This window comes from Melitaea cinxia, chromosome 28 (assembly GCF_905220565.1).
Source record: "Melitaea cinxia chromosome 28, ilMelCinx1.1, whole genome shotgun sequence".
NCBI lineage: Eukaryota > Metazoa > Arthropoda > Insecta > Lepidoptera > Nymphalidae > Melitaea > Melitaea cinxia.
The window spans coordinates 2,781,165-2,801,102 of NC_059421.1; the positions used below are offsets into that span (position 1 = coordinate 2,781,165).

A 19,938-nucleotide genomic window follows, 5' to 3' on the forward strand; every position below is an offset into this window, starting at 1 on the left:
GGGTCCTTTGTTTTTCGTTATATAAATGACTTGGCTCAGCAGTTGAAGTGTCCGTTTAAGATGTACACCGATGATATAAAGATATATAAATGTATCAAGACTGAAAACGATGTCAAAATATTACAAAAAGATTTAGATAGGGTACAGATATTGAGTGAAAACAATATTAAAATGAAACTTAATATTAAAAAATGTTATCACATAAAATTCACGCGTAAAAAACCCCATTACAGCCATATACACATTACAGAGAGCCCACCTAAACGAAGTTAATGAAATTAGAGATTTAGGAGTTATAGTAGACAGTCGTTTAAGCTTTATAAGTCACGTAGATAGCATTGTTAAAAAAGCCTCTAGACTATCTGGGTTTACATCAAGGCAAACAAAAATCTTTAAAGACCCTAAAGTTCTTATCCCTATATACAACTGCTTAGTAAGAAGCATCTTAGAATATAACAGTCCAATACGGTCACCTGGGTATGCAGTGCACATCAAAAGGATTGAGCGGATCCAAAAAAAATTCACTTATCATTTAACTTACATTAACAATAAATGCAAAAATTTTGAAACTTGTGACTCTAGACTAAAGTATTATAATCTCAAACCCTTAAGTACTCGTCGGAAAATAGCGGACATTTTATTATACATGGTTTGATGATCTGTCCAAACTTTTTAAGTAAAATTTATTTTAAGATCCCACGTTCTGGTAGTCGTCTGCCAAATATGTATAGCTTTCAATTACCACATTTTCGTACTAATATTGGACATCATTCGATTTTATATAGAATTCTGTCATCCTATAATGGTTTATGTCCAAACTTTCACATTTTCAATGGCTCCTTGGCCACGGCCAAAAATATTGTTCATAGATTGGTTAGATAGTTTTTAATATTCTGTGATAAGTTTAAGCTGAACATGTCAAAATTGCATGCTGTGTTCACCTATAATAAAATGAATATTGTAAAACCTTTCAAATTGTTACACACATACACTTTATTATATTGTACCTATAATTCAATTTGTAAACACAATAAAAAAAATAATGCGAAAAAAAAAATAACAAGCGACGGGTTACGTTAAAACACTTGTTTTTTTATGTAGGGGAGACTGTGTAGGGTTAAAACAATTTTACAATAATTTTGTTTTTTATAGCCTGATTAATCTAGGAACTCTCTTTGATACAAGAGTATGTAATTATTTACTATTGGCTAATGTCATTGCTGTACTAGGTTTGTTAGTTTTAAATATATATTTTATACCGGGGTCGGTTGAAACAGTGATTGGGGTCAAATAAAGCACTTTCAATTAGTTCCGAATATAATATTAAAATAATATGCTTTAGCACTGGTTATTAAAACTTTAAGAATAAATTGATGTTTCAATAAATAACGAATAAAAAAATTACAGTCGAATTTAGAACATCCTCTTTTATTGAAGTCCTCCTTTATCGAAGTTCGTCCAGGTATCCTAGTGAGATCACACATCGCATTAGAACGTCGTCAGAATGAGGTCAGGATTTCAGATTGTTTATTTAGCGGCGTATTCTTAATGAATCTTATAAACGTATTTATCGTAGGTAGGTACTTCTAAGTTAATCTGACCGAAAGAAAACATATTTATACACTTTTATTGTGTTTTAAAATAAAATTAAATCAGTATTTTTAATTTTTTTAATATAAGTGTTCCCCTAACATCATTAAGTTTATGATTTTTTGATACTGTCGTCATGCTTATTGCGCCAACGTATCTACTGAAAAAATAAAGGGTAGTTGGAGTTTATCCTTGACAGATTACCTCCAAACACATCACTATTGCAGTTGAGTCGCGACTATCCGTGCAACTTGATCGAAGCATGAACTAATAATTGAATATTTATATAAGAGTGCGTAGTTCTTAAATTTAAAATTTATTTATTTATTTGATTAAGCTTAAAATTTATTTATTTAATTAATTAAGCTTTCAATAGATAAGACACGAAAGATATTTATTAATGTTTTTGAGTTAACAAACTTTGTTAAATTATTTTAATCAAGTGATATTTTGTTCAAAAAAATATTTGTGAATAGGTATACCGGTATCATGAAAAACTTTGGGAATATGTACTTACCATCACTCAGCTGTGGCGTAGCGTTGCCGGTCAAGCTCCAATATTTCTCGTCAGTAGAATTAAAAACAGCTGTTTCAGTTGATACTACATCATCTAAAACGTTAGGTAAGTCTTTATACTATTTATACATTTTTTTTTAATTTCCGTAAAAAACTAATAAATAACAATATCAGTATTTTTTTTTATTTTCTTGAATACCTATAGGTAAAAAATAATAAATGGGTACCATTTAGGTAGGTCTATTTTTGTGTCACGTACCAAAAAACAATTTCCTACATTTAAAAAAATCACATCTACCTACGAATAATCAAAATCACTGCAATACCTATAAAACGAAACAAAATAAAATTTAAATAAAAACATTTCAAAACAACCAATTTAATGTCAAGTAGGAACTTCGGAATACCTATTCCGAAGTTTGATGTAAACACAAAGATTAAACGTTAACCAGCTAGAAAATTCCACGCGTTTTTAATTAACAAAATAATAACAATTTACTGCGAAATCTCTTACAATAGAAGGTAATCTTTTCTACTAGGTATAAACAAATTTATCTACCTATGTATACTGTAGTTAGGTATTATATTTATATCAATTCAAACCAATACCTAGGTACCAAACTACTACTACTAGGTACTCACATCAGACTGTCGCAGTCTACTGCTGGACATAGGATAAAGCAGCCCTGCAGTCACCAACCCGCCTGCCCAGCGTGGTGACTATGGGCAAAATACATGAGTTCACGCCTTTTTTGACGTGAGCTTGTGGAGCCCTATGTCCAGCAGGGGACCGTGATAGGCTGAAGTGTGTAAATATTACACGGTCAGCTGATGCGAGCTATGGGCGATGCCATATTGGCCTAGACTGCACTGCCATGCGCCTTTCACTTATCCCTACTCCTTGGCCAGCTGTAATGCGACATGCGATAGATAAACGAAAATTTATGGGGTGATAAAATAAAAGTTTCACTTTAAAATATTTTGGTTTTTGATTTTTTACAAACCATCTTTACCAAAACAGGCTATATAACATCCCCCTATGACACCCATTAACGTAAGTTATAGAGAGAAATGCCGCTGTCGACGAGACAATTCTAGTAATATTATTAATCCGAAACAAATCAGCCTGATTACATCTTTTCCCTATAGAATTATAGATAAAGGGTTGGGGTAGAGATACCACCACACTACCCTATTGCGGATTGGCGGATCATTTCCTTACCATGAGTAACGCTATAAGGTTTTTGTGGTTACATCTGAGAACCACGAAGGTATTATGAGAGACAAAAACAAAAATACATTCCAAATAAAAAAATTATATTAGTAAAAATACAAATTTCTGCTCTTATCAGGAATCGAACATATGACCGCTAGCTTAAAGATAACTAGGTAGGAACTCGTACCACCACATCAGAGCGGTTAAAGTACTTATTACCTATTATAAAGTCACTTCCAATTAACGTAACATAGCACAACAGTTTATTATTACATGAAATCCTTCGCTCATCATAATACCTTATTTCCGTATCGAGCCTTATTACAGACGAATATTACGACGGAATCCCATCGAAAACGATTCTGCCGCTTTAATATTACAATAACTACATAATATAATTGATATACCTATCGTAAAGTACAAATTCCGAAGTTATACCACGATCGGAATATCACGGCCTCCGTCCTATAAATCATAAATACACCATTATTTATTACCGATTCAATTTCACCCACGTACGTTTTGTTTATACCCTGTATAGGAATATGTCGTACACTGGATGAATGTGGAAAAAAGAATAAATAAAAAAACAAAGAAAAAAGCATCTCTTGGACTTCTCTTTTAAATAAAACAAAGAGACTAGAAAGACATGTCGTTAAAACAATTGAGTGGTTGTAGATAAAAAGTGTCGCATCACTAATTTCGTGTATTCAATTTTCGAATCTCGCGCTCTAAATTTAAAATTGAATGTCGAGAAAAACGGAAGTGTAGTAGGACTGTTTGGACCGAATGAAACGAAAGTGGTTACATATTTATAAAATGGAATCGATTTTTAAACGAGCCAATAGCATGCCTCGGTTGAGAGGCGGGTCGCTCCTCCCCACGTATAGTCAGATGAGTGTCTCGCGGCTTTTGTTCATTCGCGCAGCGTCCGCTGACGTGAGCGGACGTGTACTGAGAGTTAATCATAGTCTATTATTATTTTATTTAAATATTTTATTTTCTAATTTTAATTTTCTAGTATTTTCTTTAGTAAAATATTTATAAATATAATTTTATGGTCTCATTTTTAATCAATGGAGGATCTTTTTTCTTCAATTTAATTAAATCACGGTATGATAGGTGTTTAATAAATATTATTTCCTCTAATGTTTTTAATTTTTAATAATGGATATTCTGTTGCCTTTTACATAAAATATATTTATAGAAATATATAAAATTGAAGTGTGTTTGTAATAATAAAACAACCGCACGGTAGGTACTTGTACTAAAATAACATTTTTTACAATTTTTGTCTGTCTGTCTCTTTGTTCCGGCTAATCCTGAAATGGCTGGACCGATTTTGACAAGACTTTCACTGCCAGAGAGCTGATATAGTAAGGAGTAACTTAGACTACTTTTATTTTAGAAATTTATTTATTTTAATTCTCTACGAACTGAACAATAACTTTTTTGTTAAATTCCACGCGAACGAAGTCGCGGGCACAGCTAGTATGTTAATATAATAGTGGCATTGCTATATTCAAAAAGCATATATTTGAGCAGGCATAGACTATAAAAAAACTAAACTTTCGAAACACTAGTCTATGCTAGTATATCCTGTTGCGTAGAGTATTACACAAAAGGATCCTAAATCGATTTATCATGACGAAGCCGGATAAACAAGTTAACTGGTGCAGACTAGTTAACCTATACTTAAAATTGGGCCGCTACTATGTAGGTACATTTGTGTACCTGTAGCTAGTAACATGCACATAGGCACAGAAAAACCCTAATGTTACATTAAAAATGCAATAAATAATAAACTTTAATTTTCCTAATGAACCTTTCAAAATAAAAAAATAATTTTATTTAAATAGCCTTCGAAAACACCTTCGAATCGTCATTTTACAAATTAACTATAGTTAAAAGTGTAGCTACCACCGATTCCGAATGCAGATTCTACAGAGAAGAATCAGCGAGAAACTCTGGAATTACTCTGTCCAAAAAACTATGTTTAAATATCGGTAAAAGTTTTATCTGGTAAATTTAGTAATATCTAACATAAAATACAGCATCACTACATGGTGAAATACAGGCCACACATCTTCATCATTTATGTAATCCTGTATCAAATAATAATACTTTAGTTATTAATTTCCTTTCAATAGAAACTTTGAATTTATTTTTACGTTTACGTTAAACATGAGACAGGATACAGGCCTCCTTGCCATGTCGAGTTAGGGGCGGCAGTCACTGCACGATCCAAAGAAAAGTTATCTTAAAGTACATCTCTAGTAAACGAAAAATTATGATTATTGAAAACCAATTGCCGTTTATCCACTGACTCTTGAAATTATACTATTTACAAAATAAATATCTTCTCTGGTCTTATTGGCAGAGTCAACAAAAAAATGTCCAAATCCTTGTTTTACGGTATGTGTCCATTTTTTCTGAAATTTTAATTGATACCTTGTGGTCATGTTATGTAATCTTTGGATTAATTGAAATGTTATTGTACCTACTTGCTAATCTTCGTGATTTCACCCCCATAAATTCCTAACCTTTGGGAATAGTGGGATATGATAGTCTATGTGATATATTCTGATTCTCCAGATATCAACGCTTCAGATTGTAACATCCTACTGCTGGGCATAGGCCTATTTCCTCTTTTTTCATTTTTCTCTTCCACTGCGGGTTGGCGGGTATAATCCTTGTTATGATTAAGATGTTTTATTCAAAAGCTGCTTAATGCAAGTATTCTATAACTTATTTCACTTCAGCCTATCACAGTCCACTGCTGGACATAGGCCTTCACAAGTTCGCACCAAAAAATGGCGTAAATTCATGTGTGCTGCCCATAGTCACCACGCTGAGCAGGCGGTTTGGTGACCGCAAGGCTGGCTTTGTGGCACCGAAGACGCTGCTGCCCATCTTCGGCTTGTGTATTTCAAAGCCAGCAGTTGGATGATTTACTCCACCATCGGTCGGCTTTATAAGTTCCAAGGTGGTAGTGGAACTGTGTTATCCCTCAGTCGATTCATACGACACCCACGCGAAGAAAGGGGGTGGCTATATTCTTTATTGCCTTAGCCATACAGCTTATATTATCGATAACTTATTTATATAAATAAATAAACTCTTCACACTCCGCGTCCCCCATTACAATTTCTCCCGTGACGGGGAGTCCCGAAACACAAACAATACACAAGCACAAATACCCAGACAACGACAAACATCTAGACGGCCAATACAAATATCTATGGTGAGTGGGAATCGATCCCGCGACCGCTAATGCAACAGTCAGTGCTGTGACCGCTGCGCCAACGCGTCGTCAAATATATAAAGGTGAGTACTTTAGGTAGGTACAAACAGTAAGAGTACTGTTTGTACCTTATTGAAGCCGGGTATATATATTCATAAACGATTCATTTACGAGCCGCTTTGTGAATATAGAAACCCAGTTTAAAAAATATATGTCCCGTCAGTCAATAACACATTACAATACTTTATTTGTAACATTAAAACAAATCACAATACAAAGTTATTCTGATTAATTACTAACTCAATTACAAATTCCAACAATAAAACTAACACCAGGCGAGCTACTATAAAAACTCCTCAGACCAAACCTCCGTAACAACATCGAAATAATGCGTTAAATCGTAAAATACATTACTACTTTTTAAAAAACGTAACAAAAATAGTCCAACACTAAACCGGCAATGTAAAAAAAATACCAAACAGTCCGAACGACTTTTCGAATGTCGAAGTTCAAAAATGGAATCCCGTCGCCCGGAAACGTATAAAAAACGCGGCAAATTCAAACTTGGAACTGAATGGGCCGTCATTTTTTACGTCCGTTAAGGTTGTCGCAGTGAAAAATGATATAATTTATATTGGTGGTAGCCGCGGCTACCCGTTTTGTGTGATAAAATATAAATAAAAAATAAAATTATTTTTTTTCTTTATAATATTTTTTCTCTTCTCCTACTAATTTAAAATGTTTCCTTATCAACGCGGCGCGCTTCAACAAAAGAATTCGGGTCGGACTTTTTGCTTTATATCGATATCGATGTTTGTGACTTTGTATTAATAATGTGTGATATGAAGTATTTAAATTGTAATGTTACTCTTATTTTATGTTAAGTTATATTAGAATTTAAATTATATTAATTATTTGAATGTTTATAAATTTAAATGTTCATGGTAATTATATCAATAACTACCCTTAATAATAAATACTTATTGAATTATTATTATGCATTCGATCACAAAAAGCTACGCTTATACATAATAAAAATACAAATATAACACTAGCATGGCATAAACCAATTGATGATATATAATACCGATACCACAAAGTCTTTAAAAAATATCAAAAACAATCGACAAAAAATCACAAACTATCAAAGCGCACATCACTACCACACGCACACAAACAAAGAGCCACACACAAATCAATGCACGCGCTCACACAAGAACGAATGAAATATTCAAATTTGGAAGCTGATTCCGTTTATGGCTACTTAATTTGGGTGATTCCATTTGAATATTTAAAAAGGTGAGTAAAAAAACGAGCGTCAGATACATTCCATCGGTCGCGCGGTGAACACCGATATTAAAATGACCTTTTATTATTTCGTGTATTGATTTATTTACGTGAGTAACGAGCTATTTAATTTAGTTGTGAGGTATTTTTGTTCGTTTGCTCTTTGATGGCGGTGTATTTTATTTTATTTTTACCATACAGTTTTGGTTGGGTTAGATCCATCTGTAGAATACAATCTGTGTTAATAGTCAAACCTCCATCGCAATTTTATCGATGTACCCTCTCCCACATCACTTTCGTTTATGAGTCATAGTTTCATAGTTTAAGCCTATGTTCCATCTTTTAAACGATTTTTAATAATGGAAACATTATGAGAGTAGATTTTTATAAAACCAGCCTGTCGAAACAAATACCAAGTCTTAGTAATTTTATATAAAAAAAAACGAGTGTGCACGGCTGAATTAAAACTTACGAAACGTACGTTCTCTCACTCTCTCTCTCTCTCTCTTTCTGTGTCCCCTTCGCCTCGCCTGATCACATTTTTCGTAACGATCTCGTCAAGTCTCGTCACGCATTCACCACCTAACTTCCCAAGTCAAGCATCCGTAAAGAAGTTTTACTTCAAAAAGGTGTTTATGAAGAAAAAACAACTTACACAAATAGTCAACAAATAAAAACAATCACGTAAACTAGAAGAAAATACTTGTAATAAACACAAATATCTAACACATAAGCTGTGTGGCTACGGCAGTAAGGAATATAGCCACCCCCTCTCTTCCCGTGGGTGTCGTAAGAGGCGATTAGGGGATAACACAGTTCCACTACTACCTTGAAACTTATAAAGCTGACCGATGACGGGATTACCATCCAACTTCTGGGTTTTAAATACACAGATCAAAGATGGGCAGCAGCGTCTTCGGTGCGACAAAGCCAGCCCTGCGGTTACCAACTCGTCTACCTAGCGTGGTGACTATGGGCGACACGCATAAACAACACGTCCTTTTTGGCGCGAATTTGTGGAGGCCTATGTCCAGCAGTGGACTGCGATAGGCTGAAGTGATATTGGGTGTGTGTGATCTAACACATACGGGAATCGACCTAACGATCGTTTTTGTTAACCCTTTAATCCATTTGTGCGGGATTAGTAAGTAATTAGTGCAGTTGTAAATTTTATAGATACATACCAAAAGTACAATTAATAACTTTTTATGTACTTGAAGCCCTCAATAACTAGATATTATCTAAGATGAAATAAGGTTACATACTTTTAGGCAGGTATGTGACCATATTTCATAAAAAGACGTGTTGGTGCAATGGTCACTGCAACTGACTGATGGGCTAGCGATCGCGGTATCGATTCCTACACGTAATAAATATCGAAAAACTGAACCAATTCAAATAATTTGTTTTTAAGCTATCTAATACTTTTAACATAATTTAAAATGAAGAAAATTGCGCAGAAATTTGCAAAATTCAGATAACGTGACGATTATAATAAATTTAATGCGTTTGGTAGTTCGTAAGAAAGGAAAAAGTCTGACAAAAGTCCGAACATAGAATAACTATAAATGTTATTAAATTTGATAGTAGACTAAACACAACAGGCATGGTTTTACTATCTATAGGTACATATAAATAAAAAAATCTATATATTGACATAAATCTGTGGCAGTACGATGTTCGTTGTAAAATAATAAATTTAAGGTATAATAATATATAGGTACTAATAATATATAACCACCAAGCCGCAGTGGAGCAGCGTGGTGGATTAGGCTGCGATACTTCTACATGGGAAAGGGACCATGCCCAGTAGTGGGGTTTTACAGGTTGAATCCTGACTAATAATATTTATAACAAGGTACTAATTCTATTCTTTTTTTTTATATATATAGACAGACTAGCGCTTGACTGCGATCTCACCTGATGGCAAGTGAAGATGCAGCCTAAGGTGGTGCGCGCTTGCCTAGAAGATGCCTGTTCACTCTTGATTTAAAGATACCCAAGTTATAGTTAGTTGGTAAAACGGAAGCCGGAAGGGCATTCCAAATTTTTGCGGTGCATATTAGGAACGATTCGATGTCTAGAAAGCTGTAAAAGGACACGACATTAAACTTTCGACCTTATAATGTATCTAGTAATAAAATGTCCAGTGGTATTATTACTGGTACCTTATGAAATCCACATTCCGGAATCAATGCGATGAATTATATTAAATAATTTATTATTTAGAAATTTAAAAAATATTTAATTCTTTATGAATTATTGTAATTTAGTTCCCCAACCCACCTGCTGCCGCGTGGTGACTATGGGTAAAACACATGAGTTCACGCCATTTTTGTCTTGAACTTGTGGAGGCATATGTCCACCAGTGGACTGCGATAGGCTGAAATGATGATGATGATGTAATTTTGTTTTATATAGGTATATTTTGTAAAGTAGTCATTGTTTTTAAATTCATTATTCAAGTATTAATAGTTTTCGTTATTAAGTAATTATTAAAATATTTGTAATTAATCAAATTGTGCTTTATTTTGTAGTTATTTTTGAATTTTGTTTAATTAGTGCAATCAAAAAGAAAATATTATCGAAGTTTACCATATTAAAATTAAACAACTTCTAATCCCCAAAAAATGAAAATAAAATAATAATTATTAGTTATTAATTTGTATAAAATTAATTTCAAAACCTGTTAAACCTTCCTGTGTTACAAACAAAATTAAGTAAACTGGCAAAATAAAAAAGTATCTAAGTACCTTGCACAAATTTTACTACCAACCTCCTTACACTATCAAACCTCTTTACTGGATAAAAAAAAAAAAAAAAACTATATTTATAAATACGACCTCCTTTCGAATACACTCCACGATCATAACCCCATCTAGCTCCCGACTCATAAAATCTCCGCTCAAAGATAAACAGCCGCCAGATATGTATATCATAAATTTATTATTATGAACATACCGCTCTGAAAACTAAAAAAAATGTATATTAAACTGTATCTCACTTTGTCGTACACCGCGGCTGGTATAGTGAGGATGGGACCATGCTCGATTACAGAGGTATTGTGAGAGGTAATGTTTTTATATTGATTTTTTAAAATTCAACCTATAACTGCTATAACTTTCAATTTCTACATGTAGAAGGATTGGAGATTAATCGACCACGCGGCCCCACTGCTGGTTGGCGGATATGTTCTCTACTATAAAGTAAAGTACCTAACAATAAGTGTTAAGTAGTCGGTCATAGCGTACTCTCCCAGTTACGGTGCGGACGCCTACGATCAGATCATCTTCAGCCTGTAATATCCCACTGCTGGGCATAGGCTTCTTTCCCCATGTAGGGGAAGGATCGGAGCTTAATCCACCACGCTGCTCCAATGCGGGTTGACGGTTTCTTACTATGAGTAACGATCGCTATTAGTTGTAAGTACACGATAACAACCGGGACCGACGGCTTAACGTGCTCTCCGAGGCACGGTGGGGAGACCCACAAGGACTGCACAAACACCCAGACCATCGCAAATATCTGTATGGCTAATACAAATGTTTATCATGTGCGGGGATCGGGCTCGCAACCGCCAGTGCAACAGTCATAAACCAGTGCTGTGACCGTTGCGCCAATGCGTGGTCACGATCAGATACATATCATAATAATACTATAAATGTGAAAGTTTTTGATAATGGATGGATGTTTGTTACTCTTCCACGCAAAACTATTGAATTGATAGTAATAAAAGTCAAACATAAAATGGCGGAACATCCAAAATGGCATTATGTCACTGTCATGAAAACTCAGCCGTTTTATGTGTCTGGCGAATTCAAATAAGTTTTTAGGAGTGTATAGTATTTAATATTATTATATTTTTTAATAATGTATAAATAAATAAATAAAATGTCTACCAACATTTAAAGTATTCTCAAATTAAGTATAATTATATTGTTTTAAATAATATAAAGTTATGAAAAATATGTGTGTGAATGTTTAAAATGTTATGTCTTTGAAATCTACCTCATACCTCGAAGCGTTGTTTTTTTTTAATGTAAAAACTAGTTTTTTTAATTATCCAAGTCAAAAAGATAAGAAAACAATAAAATTAGAAAAATATTTCAGTAATGTGGATTTTACTACATTTCATTACATTTAAATATTAACTTTTAAAATATAGGTTCCTTCCTATACTTACATATTATATACTAACAAAAAACGACCTAACCATTTTCACATAAGACTTTATCTTGTCTTACAATCAATGGTGTCATATAGGACCTTTCGATAGGTGAGAATAACATGACATTTGTAAATGGACCGATACAAATGTTCTCAGTTTGAATTTGATTTTTTGAATCTGTACTTCCATACTTATAGGTTCTTTATAATGTCATACGGTATTTCTTGAATTTAAACTTTAAAAAATATATAAAACAATTAGATACTTAAATATAAACCCAATGAAATAATGTAAACGCAAATATTTATAAATTCTATTAGGTAAAATTATAAATCGAATCGTAAATAGTAACCTTGTCATCGTAGACGAGATATTTTGCCAAAATAATTATATTAGGAACCGCGTTATGTGACAGATATCACGAGACGATCGTAAAGATCGGTTTTTATTATTTTCTAATCTCATAACTATATGGACGTTATAAAATACCCAAGATGGCGTTCGGGCGTACGGTAGCCGAGCGCGGGAATTTATGGCTGTTGTATCAATTAGATATTATATTGGAACTAGTGAACTTTCTTGAGAACTATTCGATTTTGAACTAGACTTCTTACCGTGACTTCACTGGATTCAAATTTAGCATTATTTTTTAGTAGGTTTTCAAAGCACTTTTATACCGTCACTTTTGAGGTACCTATTATGGGCAATAATTTTTGATAGTTTAATTATGGTTAATATGAAGAATTGGAAAGGAACTCCTCAGTTACTCTTTAAAAAAATACATTTCATAGTTCGTCAAGAAACTTCAAGGTGTTTAAATTATTATATTTCAAAAAAAAAATGTTACGCCAATTATCTGCTATGACTGTAATCTGTAGTCTGCGATTAGTTAGAGATTCGTTTGGAAAAATTAGCGACTAGACCTGTCATATCACTCGTATTTCTATGCTATGTAAAAAGGAATTTTAGAAGTTATAAATAAAATAAAAAATTTATATTTATTACACCCTATAAAAAAATATATATTGAAAATAAGGAAAGATGTACAAAGGTTCTATTGCTAAAGGACAGTCATCTAGACAACGTTTGGATACTTATACTTACCTATAGAAGACGGCAGAGTACAAACGAATTTAGAAGTGTACAAAGTTTTAGTATGGTAATTTGATTTTGTTTGAATTTGAATTGAATTTGTAATAAAAAATATAGTTACGAGTAAATACATAGGTACAAGAATTAATTTAATATACACCCATCACTTCCACTTCGGCCTATCGCAGTCCACAGCTGGACATAGGCAAAAATGGCGCGAACTCATATATTTTGCCCATAGTCACCACGCTGGGCAGGCGGGTTGTCGAAAGCATGGCTGGCTTTGTCGCACCGAAGACGCTGCTGCCCGTCTTCGGCCTGTGTATTTCAAAGCCAGCAGTTTGACGGTTATACCGCCATCGGTCGGCTTTTTAAGTTCCAAGGTGGTAGTAGAACTGTGTTATCTCTTAGTCGCCTCTTACGACACCCACGGGAAGAGAGTGGTTAGCTATATTCTTTAGTGCCGTAACCACACAGCAAATAATATACATAGATGTAATAAATACTCATTCACATTGAAAAAGACGGTTAAAGCACACAAGCTAAGGAAAACTTAATAATAAAGAAAGATATAATTAACTTAAAAACATCGTTTATTTTAAAATTATGGCTATAAAATATTTTTACATAGATATAAAATTGAAATAAGTATTTTAACAAATAAAAAAAATATTAACATTAAAAAAAACAGTGAAAAAACTTTTTCAGTGTACAAAATAACACGAGTTTGCCAAATTTTTTAGTTGTTGCAATGATATATGTATTCTCTTACTTCTTTTACTTTGAATATCTTGCTGTTTGCAGTGACCCTGATTTCCGCTCCAGAGTTGTTAAGGGCTGAAATTCAAAAAATCCGTAACCACGTGTTATCTTACCTTATATGTAAGGACAAAATAGCACGTTTCTTTAATTTCAAATTAGTAATGACAGATCTTTACGGAAAATTTCGAAAAAACATTTCTTATAATCTAAACAAATAAATATAGTCGGAGTGTCTGGAGATTTTGATGGGACTTTCACTGGCAGATAGCTGATGTTAGTAAGGAGTAACTTAGGTTACTTTTATTTTAGAAATTTATTTATTTTATGACTCTGTGAACTGAACAATAACTTTTTTGTTAAATTCCACGCGGACGAAGTCCCGGGCACAGCTAGTTTGAAATAATTTCTTTTCGGTTTGGACGTCTATCCCCCACCGTGCTCGGAGACCACGCTAAGCTCAATTCCGGTTGTTATCATAAATACCTGATAGCGATCTTTACTCTAGTAGAAATGTATTCACCAGCCCGCCAGCAGGGTGGTGGATTAAGCTCCCATCTTTTCCTACGTGGAGAAAGGGGCCTATGCCCAGCAGTGGGATGTTACAGGGTGAATCATGAGTTCAATGGTTTTAAACATGGTGGACACAAGTGAGAGGCATTTAATGGACCCATATATACGTACCTACTAGGTACATAATTATATATGGATCTGTGTTTCCGGAAAACTATAACCTGGGGATCTTTAAGTCGCGAGTAAATAGGTTACTTCTAGGTAAGCGTGCTCCATCTTAGACCGCATTTTCACTTATCATCAGGTGAAATGTGGTCAAACGCAAGCTTATCTTCTATGATATAAAAATGAATCGCTGAATGTGTTGCTAAGCGCAAAACTCGAGAATGGTTGGACCGATTTCGCTAATTCTTTTTTTAAAATATTCCTTGAAGTACGAGGATGGTTCTTACGGAGAGAAAAATTCTAAAAAAAAAAAATAATAAAATTAAAGAATCGACTGTTAGGCGATACGAAGTTCGCCGGGTCAGCTAGTCATTGTATAAAAAAGGTACCATGTTTAACCTATATTCAGAAAGTCAGTCAAACAGAAGCAGGAGTTACAGTTTGGGTTTAAAACATATCTTGTTAACCGAATTTAAAAAAGGCATAGGTTCTCAATTCAACTATATTTTTTTAATGTTATCTCAAAAGTTTTTACTGGATGAATCGTTTTCGATGATTATTTTTTTTAATTGAAAGGTGGTGCTTGACACGTGGCCCTATTTAATATACCTTGGCCCTATTTATAATGCGTATTTACTTGACTATTTTTTTGTCGACCTACGTTCTATTACACCTCTTAAATTTTAATGAGAATATCGATTTTGATAATTCTTATTTTAGTCGAAAGCTGATGTTTGTCTTGTGGTCCCATTTAAATTTGATCTGATGATTAGTTTTTGAGTAATCTTTGATAACGCGTACTTGACTATTTTTTTATCCACCTACGTTGTATTACTTGTCGATTTAATTGACAAACACAATTATTATGTTTGTTACCTCATAACTCTTTACTTTACCATTGTGATAATTATTATTATTATTATATATATATATATATATATTTTTATTATTATTATTTTTTTTTTATTGATAACTGGTGCGTATAATTTGGTCCTATTCAAATTTGATCGACACCTAACTAGTACTTTTTGAGATATTTCTAGTAATGCATAAATTGTCAATTACTTGACAATTTTTTCAACTACCTCCGTCGTGGCTTTTATCGATGTAATTGTAAATAGTTTTTTGTTTTCGTTTGTAAGCAAACGTACCTACTTATCTTTAAAACTGACTTATATTTATGTAACTATATTGCTTAGGAATTTAATAGTATATAGAATATATGGTTTAACTTAACGTCTCTCAGTTGTAATAGGTACTATGTAGATGCATAATCAACCCGCCTGCCTAGCGTGGTGACTATGGACCACACACATGATGATGATGAAATGCGAACGAAAAACTCTTTTCAAAATTTTCACTCATATGTTGTGGAATAGGATATGAAAGTACGTCGTATATTTAAGAATGAAACTACATTTAAAATTTTGACACTTGGTATAAAAGTTTTATCATAATTTTAGTTATTTCAAATGCGCAATTATGTCTAAATTAAGACACGGAAAATGCATTGTCACTAACAAAGAGATAATGTAAAAGCAATCTTACTTCAAAGTATGATTTAACAAAAGATTTTTTTGTGAATATTGTTGTCTTTTTTTGCGATTAGGTAGATTCAGGAACTAGCTCTTTGTATTTGACAGACAGTCATATAAACCGTATTCCTGAGAATATATTTCTGAGAATGGTAGCTTTGGCCGTTTTAACCGACAAATTGGCTCCTTTCACTAACCTTTCTGTCTGTCTGTTTAAAATTTAGAAATAAAAATAATAACCACCTATTGAATCTTTACATACTTTCACAGAATATTTCAAAAACAATATTTAAGATATAAACACAGGTAGATCGAAAACCTACTCTCCTAACTCCTAAATTAGGTAAATATTTGTACGTTTGGATTTTGAATATACGCGTACACGCTCGTAGCCAAGATGTCTGCAATTTCGACGAATTATTGGGAGTTTCGAAATAACAATGACCATAAGTCCAATAAGTAAAAGTTAGTAAAAGTGTTGATAATGATCTTAAAAGTTCTCTTTTACATAATATTAGAAAAGAAACACTTTTATTTAACACAAAATTATTACTAATATTATTATAAAACCACGCCGGATTTGCTATTTATACTGAAACTAGTAAGAAATTAAGACATGGCGACCAGAGAGTATAACAGACTATGCCGTCTTTCTTGTCAGTGGGTGACTATTCGATTTAGTTCTACACTAAAACTGACAAAATAATATCTTGGCTGTATGAATAACTTGAAGCCATTTTTATTTTATTTATGCATTTTATTTTTGTTTATCATTATCATTCCTCTTATTTACTGTTTATTAGTACACATATAAATATAAATACGTATAATACACCAAAGCTTTGCAGCAATGTTTATGTTATTTATTTGTTTTTATATATAGGTAAAGTATTGCCGATAATACTATTTTTTTAACGTTTATCTCTAGATAATAACTATAACTTTTGGCTTAACAAGTTGTGAATAGATATATTTTTCAAATAAAGTGTACTTCGATGCTAAGAACAACTACCTATAGATATATCAAAGCATTTTATCTGTTGGCTACAGTTATGTTTGAGGTAGGTTTGTCAAAAACAAGTGAAACACTATTTATAAACGTAAAACAAAATATTTGCCACATGAGTCGTTAAGAATTTTGACTTTTTGATAATAAAAGCCAGTTTCACCAGTTGTGGATAACGCTATTTGACGGATAACGATATCCAAGAGATAAAAGTTTTTCATATATAATTCTTTTTTAACATTGAATTTTACTATATTTATGTGATATTTCTATTTGTAAATATTCATCAAAAAATAGTAGTTATAATAATTGAGGAGAAACAGGTCTTAATGGCCTAATCTACCTCCTGGTGTTAAAGTTTATTCGTAACTTATTTGCAGGATAAATTTTATACACCACCACGCCTTTAGTAGATACTAATTTGATTAGATAATAATAATAAGCTAATCCAACAGTCGTTCTATTTTACGAACAGTCTTAAAGTGTAGTTGAATCTAATGATTATTAATGTTTTCTGAGTTTTGCAGCAGATATTATATTTATCTCTGAATTTGCTTACTAAAGATTCAATTTTGATGTAAGTTCCATACAAATTATGTCAAAAATCATGCCGAATCGATGGCAGCTTCACTTAAAAAGTAATAAACACTTAAAAATTTTAATTTTTAAAGCGACGATTCAAAAGTGCTTTTGAAGCCTATTTGAATAAAGTTATTTTTTATTTTGATTTTTTGATATTAAATGGCCGTTAATCTTTCAATCTACTCAACTCAACGTCACTCTCGGTCACCAACCCGCTACCCAGCGTGGTGACTATATCCAGCAGTGGACTGCGATAGGCTGAAGTGAGTGAGTTAGTGAAGTGTACTCAACGAGGTCGTATTTTGTTGATAAATATAATCAAATTATAATTTCGATAATATTATCGTTAGTCAACTTTGGATGGAGATCTTTTTCCAAAGCTAAAAATCCAAGGTTAAAAATCCAAAGTATTAAGGGAGCGGCAACCAGATCAAAGGAACTAAGGATAGTACCTATATAGACCTACATTGAATCACACAAAAGAATTTTCAGTTATTGTTCTTCCAAAGCTCAAGCCTTTTTACAAAAAACTTCGTCTAGCAAAATCTATTAAGTAGAGAATCGCCTTGCAATTATTATTAGCAGTGAGTAATGTTTGTTTATATTGACGATCCTAAGAATTTTTTGTTATTACTTGGTGGCTTTTCATTATACTAACAGACAAAGGTAAGACACTCACTTTTACAACGCCTTTGGTTATGCTATTTTGGCTAATTTTTTGGGTCTCGTACATCAGGAAAAAACGGAACCCTTATAGGATCACTTTGTTTTTCGCCTATTTGTCAAGACCCCTTTTGGTAAAGAACGCGTAGAGGTATCAAGCTGAAATTCACATCGAATACTTAAATTTACTGTTCCTTGGAGCTGTAAAAAAATCAAACTTCTAAACTAACGCAATCAAAAGATACAGCCGTTTATGCTGCAAATTTTCGACACTCGCAAGGGAATCAAAACCTACAGGATACTACCCGTGAACTCAGAATCTTGAAATTTGGAACGAAGTAACGTCTAAGAACACAGATAAAGGAGAAATTGCGAAAAGTATACATTTTTAGATACATCATATAATAAAAATATTTTTAATAATTTTGTTTGTACGGAACCCTGTGCGCGAGTCCGTCTCGCACGTGGCCGGGTTTTTTTTATAAACCGACTGCTTTGGATGTAGAGTTAGCAACGTTCTTTCGTTGTTTCTGGTGCTATATCCGTGGGATACGGTAACCGCTAAAGGTATTAAGCAGACCGTTCGCCATTTGCCACCCAGTGTTATAAAAAACTGTCGATTGCAGCGGTCGGTATTCATCGCTTTGTCTACTGTTTTTTGTTAAAATATGAGTGCTTTTATACAAAATGAAAGTAAACGCAGGTTCTAAAGACAATAGCAATTTTGTGACTATAGTCTCAGAAATCTTAGGTAGAAAATATATATAGCCTCATATTTCTTATATTAGAGACATAATTTAATTTAAGTTACTCTTTGTTGCTCCTCTACTGGTGATAGGCCATAAGATGAGGAGCTATCTCTTTTTAAAAAAAATTAGCACTGCTACTCCAAGATCCAAGTATTTCGGAGACATAATCATCGTGATATCAAAACATCGTGATAAATATACATATACCCGGGCTGAAATTAAATGTGTGGGGCGTTTGTTGTTGTTTTTTTATTTTATTTTTTGTTCAGAAATCGTGTATTAGACGAAAAATAAATACGCGCGATGTCTTGGTCGACCCCTTAGGTATAGTTTAGGACATAGTAATTCCGCTCAAAATTTGGATAATCCGCATTTTGAGCTGAATGTTGTGTCCTAAAATATACTCCAACATGCAATCGCTAAGCAATAATTGCTTTCCAGTAACGATGTTTAGACGGCTTCGTAAGATTACACAGAGTATCTTATTATTATTACAGGGCTTCCACATGTGTTAGCATTTTACATAATTTATTAAAAATTATAATTATTAGGTACTATTATTAGCGTATGAGCTATTTAAGAGCCATTAAATTTCACAATTTTACGCTCTGCAAGTTTAGGTAAATTTGGTCGCATCGCGCGAGTCGTACGAGCCGCGCGATCTTTGTGCTAGTAAGTATAGTGTGACAAACAAAAGACCATCTTGATCATTTTCTAATGTATAATAAAAATTAATAACTATGGTATAAAATGTTTTTTACATAATTAATTTGTTACAAATTTCAAGTATGTTATATAACAACAGTCAATAAATTTAAAATAAAAATAAAAAATCAATTTTATGAAACAATTT

At 33.0% G+C, this 19,938-nt stretch overlaps 1 long non-coding RNA gene across 1 annotated transcript; it reads left to right on the top strand.

The window, feature by feature from the left end:
• Nucleotides 1-238: 238 nt before the first annotated feature.
• LOC123667502 lies at nucleotides 239-17,533 on the top strand. The gene is made up of 3 exons (XR_006745435.1): nucleotides 239-323; nucleotides 4,811-4,813; nucleotides 17,521-17,533. It is a non-coding gene; the product is annotated as an uncharacterized LOC123667502 (long non-coding RNA).
• The last annotated feature ends 2,405 nt before the right edge of the window (nucleotides 17,534-19,938 follow it).